This window comes from Haemaphysalis longicornis, unplaced genomic scaffold (assembly GCF_048455015.1).
Source record: "Haemaphysalis longicornis isolate Haplotype H1 unplaced genomic scaffold, Haemaphysalis longicornis Haplotype H1 scaffold_1, whole genome shotgun sequence".
Classification (NCBI taxonomy): domain Eukaryota; kingdom Metazoa; phylum Arthropoda; class Arachnida; order Ixodida; family Ixodidae; genus Haemaphysalis; species Haemaphysalis longicornis.
Window position 1 is genome coordinate 308709983 of NW_027526203.1, and position 6000 is coordinate 308715982.

Sequence of the window (6000 nt, forward strand, 5' to 3'; positions counted from 1 at the left end):
TCGCTTCGCGTTTCCTCCTCCTTTCGACTTACTCTCCGCTGTTTACGGCGCGCGAGCCTTGCCTCCCATGATGCTGCGCTCCGCAGCGGTGACGTACTTCCGCTATTGCGCTGATCAGAGTGTCGTCTGCTACGGGCAAGCTTTGTTGACACCATGAACCCCGCACTCCGCCGCTCAAGGCTGGAAAAGCGAACGAAAAATCTGGCCGCATGTATGCGGCGGCCTCGCCTTGCCCTCTCGCGGTGTACGTTGCTGGCGGCACATGACTTGTTATCGGCGGCGAACTCGCAGCCGCACGGGGAGGGTCGTGCGCTCTGAAGTCCCTCGATCGGCGTTTATCGAGGGACTTTAGTGCGCTCGTTCCCTTGATGCACCGCGCACTGTTTATCCAAAAAGCGCCCTGAAACTCTATGCTATCAGATGTGGCCCCGCTGGTGCCGGGTCTTATTTTGCGGCGGTGGTAATTCCTGCCGGCGGCATGTGAAAAAGTCGTATTAAACCGATACAGAACCCGTGCACAAAACGCTTCAATCATGTGACCAGTTCAGCTTGGGGCGACGCGTGGTGGAGAGCGGCAACGTTGGCAAAACATTCTCCGCCGCGGCTCTGAGCTTTCTAGCGCTGGCCGCGAGCGCCATTTCTTTGACAATCTCAAACATCGGTTGCCTTGGCAACAAGGCCCAAACCGCTTAGAAGTCAGTTACGGTTCCGTGATCCCGGTTCAGCTCGGGGCTCCACCTCGCGACATGTGGGCACTGCAGGCGTATCATACATTCCCATTGGGAAGTGCGAGATGCGTTTGGCATTACAGGAGGCGATGGTGTGTGTGTTGTGGACGCCTTTGTTTCGCGATGAAATGCGCCGCTGTGCTTCTGCGGGTGGATAGTGCTTCCCATGGTCTGGATTATCTTTCTCGAGCGACGTACGACTCAACCTCGCATGGGGTATGTGCAGTGTGCGTGGCTAAAAGCCATCGGCTTGTGCGCCAGAGTTAAGTGACTTGCTGTTCGTCCCCGCAAAGCGCGCGCGAGGTGAGTACCGAATTTACGACGGGCAGGAGGCAACCCATCCTCTGTCAATCGTGGTTCAGACTTTCAACGCATGTTGTGATGTTGTGTTCGTTAGAAACGCATCTCTGGATTGTTTTGAAGTTGAATAAAATGTATGCGTCAAACCCGGGAATTCGGCTCAGGGCGTTCTCTGCGATTGCACGAAAGAAGTGCCACGGGGCTTCAACGCTTTCTTTATCGAACGTACTCAGGTAACAGAATATCAATGTCGTGTTATGGCCGTGTTGCATTCAATACAAACGGTTAAGCGTTTGTTTTACACTTGTTTCGTTTGTCGTAAAATGCCCAAGCACTCCGGCACTCCGCTGGCAGATAAGCCGGTGAGCCGACGCTGAGCAGACGACTCATCTCTTTGCCGGAAGTGCGTGAAAAAGCCGCCCAATAGCAGGGTGTCTAGCTCATGACGAACATCTGGGAATCGATGATGTAGACATGTGAAGATGGCGGCGTCCAAAAACACGAAGGAAAGGGTGAGAAAAAAACGACAAACTTTGCAACAAAAGTGTGAGCTTTCCGCTGCGCGTAAAAGAGTAATACTTGGCACAAAGGACGTTGACGACCCAATCTAGCGGTTGCGCTAGTTCATTTAGTGTGCTCAAAATGCCTTTCAGGGCCCCTTTAACCACCAGAGAGAAACAGAGAGAGAGAGAGAGAGAGAAAAAGAGAGAGAGAGAGAGAGAGAGAGAGAGAGAGAGAGAGAGAGAGAGAGAGAGAGAGAGAGAGAGAGAGAGAGAGAGAGAGAGAGAGAGAGAGAGAGAGAGAGAGACTTTTTTTTGCTGCCTAGGCATGGGTTCTGAAACCTAGACGTGTTGGACGATCTCTTACCAGCCGTCCGCCAGGTTTCCTTGGATCCTAGCGGCGGCTAGGATCCAATGGAAGAAAAAAAAATGCTTCACTAACCAAGCTGGAAGAATTCGTTTGGCCGTTGTTTACGATTAAATACCTATTACAACACATTCATCCTCTCCTCTGTTTACTTATACCCCTCAACTGATATCCCCTCAACCGCCACTTCTGCACCTATCCTAATAATACCTTCTACATGGTGTGGATTTGTGAACCCACCCATCTCCCACCCCTAATCCCAACCTTTGGCACGAGCAGTGGGCGGACCTGCTAACCATCCCTCACCACGCTGACTTCCATGGTCACCCGTGCCAGGGCTGCAGCCAAGGCCCCGGGGTACCTGGACTGAGGCTAACCCACACTATCGAGTGACGGCTCGACCACCACCCTCTGCTCGAATAAATGTTTATTCTCTCTCTCTCTCTCTCTCTCTCTCTCTCTCTCTCTCTCTCTCTCTCTCTCTCTCTCTCTCTCTCTCTCTCTCTCTTGTGAAAACAATACAAATGATACCTATAAACTCGATTGTATATTCTCCGGGGATTATTTCCTCGCAGTGACCGCCTGAAGCCAACTTTGTCAAAACTAAGCTCAATTTAGCGCTCTGTCATTTCCATGACTAATCAGGGGTGTATATTGTGAGATGAACATTGCCGACAAGTGGGCGCTTGTAAAGACGTCTCCGTTTCACCTGACACCTGCCATAACGTTTTTGAAAGGACGCAGAACATGTAAGTGGTAAATTAGCCCTTTTCCGGAGGCGTGAAAGGGGGGCGGGGCTCTTTTAATTTTTCAACAACAGCATTATCGCAATGGGATGACAGTAGCAGCAGAGTTTGGAGTTGAGCCGGCTGGTAAATTTGCACATCTGAAAACAGAGCAGTGCTAATGCAAGCGAAACAGTTGAAGTCAGACCGTCACCCCTCCTTCATCTTCCGTTTTCTCTAGCGCTGCTTCTTTTTCCAAGACGAATGGCGCAGGCGCCTGCGAGGTCAGGCTCCTACGTCTTGAAGTGCTGTGAAAAGGAGAAAAGCCTATGCGCGAGGCACTAGCAGTTTTTTTTTTGTGCTGTGTTGTTGCTTTTTTTTTTTTTTAAAGCGCGAAGCTGTTCCCTCTACGCCTCGTGAAAAATCAAGATCATGCACGCACGGCCTGTCTCGCTTCCTTCGCAACTATGACACGCGTGGTTATGTAAAAGGGCGGATAAAAGTTTCCAGAAAATTCAGAGCTTTGATTTTTTGCTTATTTGATGGTTGAATTCAGCGAAGAAGAGCGCAAATATTTCTTGTTCGGTCACAGCGCGAATTTGTTTCAAACTACCACCTCCACGGCATTCTCCTTCCTTTTTGCTGCAGAAGAAACACGCTCCTCCAGCATTTACATTGTCAGGGTGTGTGGCTTCTTTGTGTCCAAATCATGAAATGGAACAAGCAGGCACGCTTAGAGCGTATACGTCCTCCCTGATGCTCATTGCAGCAAGTTTTAGGCTTGCTTGCGCCCGTCAAGTCCGACCTCGGCCTGTGTCTGGGAAAGGCAAAACCAATGTTTCATATCGGAGCTGGCTGCGCAGACATTGACATTTCTATTCCGCAACCTTAATGCTCGATGAGCGGAATCTGTTTTCCCTCACCGGGACCGAGAATACAGCATTTAAATTCTTTTGATTGATCAGAAAGGACAAAACGTATCATAGATTTAAAATTGATGTGCGTGAAAGACAAATGCACCGATAGGCATTGACGACCTTTTCAAGCGGTTCACGTTCTAACCGATTCGTTGTAAAGCGGTAACCATTATGATGTTATGTTTCAGTTTAGCTTCGGGTTCCGCGTGTTAAAAAAAGCGGTTCCAGTTCAGTTCAAGCAAAAATACAAGCTCGGCGTCAGTTTCTGCTGCGGGCTCGCTTCCGATTTGACACCCTGGCATGAACTTTTTTTTTTTTTTTTTTTGAGCCAGGCACGTATCACGGTCTCTGAGAAAAATTTACGCTGGCGAAGTGCCATAGCCCTTACATATTTGCACTTAGCAGCTGCATTGGCATTTTCCCTCTATAAGCACTCAATCCGTTGAGCACACCCCCTATGGAATGAGCTGAACAGGAAGCATGTTTAAACATAATGGTTGTACCTTATTTCCATGAGCGACTAGAAGCAGGATTATCAAGTTGTCAATTTGCGGTTTCAGTGCGTCAGCAAATTTCGCTTCACGACGAGTTTTCTTTACCATTTTTGCTGTTTTTACCGATACCATATGAGATAAAGACAGGAGAGACGCCTGGAAAATTGGCCGCCCACATACCTTATACTCGATCAAACGAATAGCTGCAGCTACGCTTAGGGATACGTCCATGAAGCTGATGACACAGGTGCCGATCAGCTTTATGCGCTAGCGCGGAATATGGTCCCATTCACGGGCACCGCACATCCGCTTCGAGGAGCGTCTCATTTCATGGATCGATCGCCGCCCTCAAAAAGGGTGCGTTTCTTCTTACTGTCCATTTACGTGAATAACCTCCATGGAGGGACGCAGCTGTGCAACGTTACACGAGAGAGGCACAGGCTCCAGCACAACCCTATCACACGCCCTACTTTAAAAGGCGTTATCAATAAACGTTACGAAAGGCCACTCCCCTCCCGACGGTAATTTTTATGGCCGGACTGGCTCCCTCTCTTCTCCTGAACGTCGTCAATAAATTGGATTAGAGCCGAACTTTTTTAACCCTTTAAGTTTGTAGAGGCTTTATTTCAGCGCGCTTCGGCGAGATTAATTTATTCTGTTCCCAGATACCTTACTAAAACAGTATTAGCAAAATTGCTCCGGGCACCTGAAGACAGGCTAAGAGAGAATTTGCGCTGACGGCAAATCAATTTTCCTTCCCTTCTCGCGCGGAGTAGCTTTAACTGGAACTTGGCTGTAAACTATACAATACGCATTTCCTGCCTCACTCAGCGTGCGCAAATATATTAATCTTATTTTTAAAAGGAGGAATGATAATTTACTACAGGATTGTCTTGAAGCGTTATGTAAACCCAGAAGTGCTTGGGTATTTTTCTCTCTGTAGGGGTGGAAATAAATTTGTCTCGGACGCATGCATGTCTTCTGCGATGGAATTTAGCTTGGTGGGATCTTTTTTTTAAGTTTTACATAGTGTTTCCACAAGAGGAGGCTTTCTTTAAACCAGGCTGTCCAGGCTGTAGGGATTTCGTTTTTGGGTTTTGTTTTTCATTTAGGAAACATAAAATTTCGGTACTTTCAGAGGGCAGTTAGCAGCGCTATAAAGTGCCCCCGGGGCTGCGTTTCCGCCACGCAGAGGAATCACTGCGATCGAGTAGGTATGTACAGTAATGCAATGCTGAGGCCCAGCATAGGATCTGGCTCGCAAAATGCGATTTGCACAGAGACATTACGCAATGCATTTGTTACAATTGGAACTGTGTGATTGTCCCAGTGCAGACCAATTTTTTTTAATTTAATCGCACGCCTGGCTTTGTTAAACGTCAGATTCATCCTTTTGAACGCAGCGATTGGGCTTCCTCGAGCACACGACCTCCTCTAATACAGAAGGATGGCACGCGGTGTGGTTGCTCTGTACCTTTCCGAAGAAGCAGTTTTTCTGCGCTGTATGAAATACAATAGTACAGGAACAAACTTTCAGCCGTAATTTGAGTGGCTGTGATAAGTCTGACGTGCGAGCATTTATGGTTAAAAAAGTTACTTCGATGTACGCTGCAAGTAACTCCCATGGGTCTTCTTCACTATAAACACGCACAAATGATCAATCGCCGTGTGTGAGAGAATATACGTAATGAATAACGAGACCCGAATTACAATTAGGCTCGAAAAACGTGACCTTCGTAGGGAGATCACGCAATGGAGGGCTTCATGCCGCCTTGCGTAATGTCGCAGCAAAGAGCTTCGTTTCGCCGTTGTGACCGCACTGGTCGGTCGGTCGGTGAAGCAAATGGCATTTTTTTTTTCAGAGTGCGCTCACTGGCTAACCAAGTATGATACAGAGCAGGCAAACTGCTTCCTTCCTAGCTTGAAAACATCGTGCGCAGACCAAAACTTTTTAAGGGGTTCGCCTACG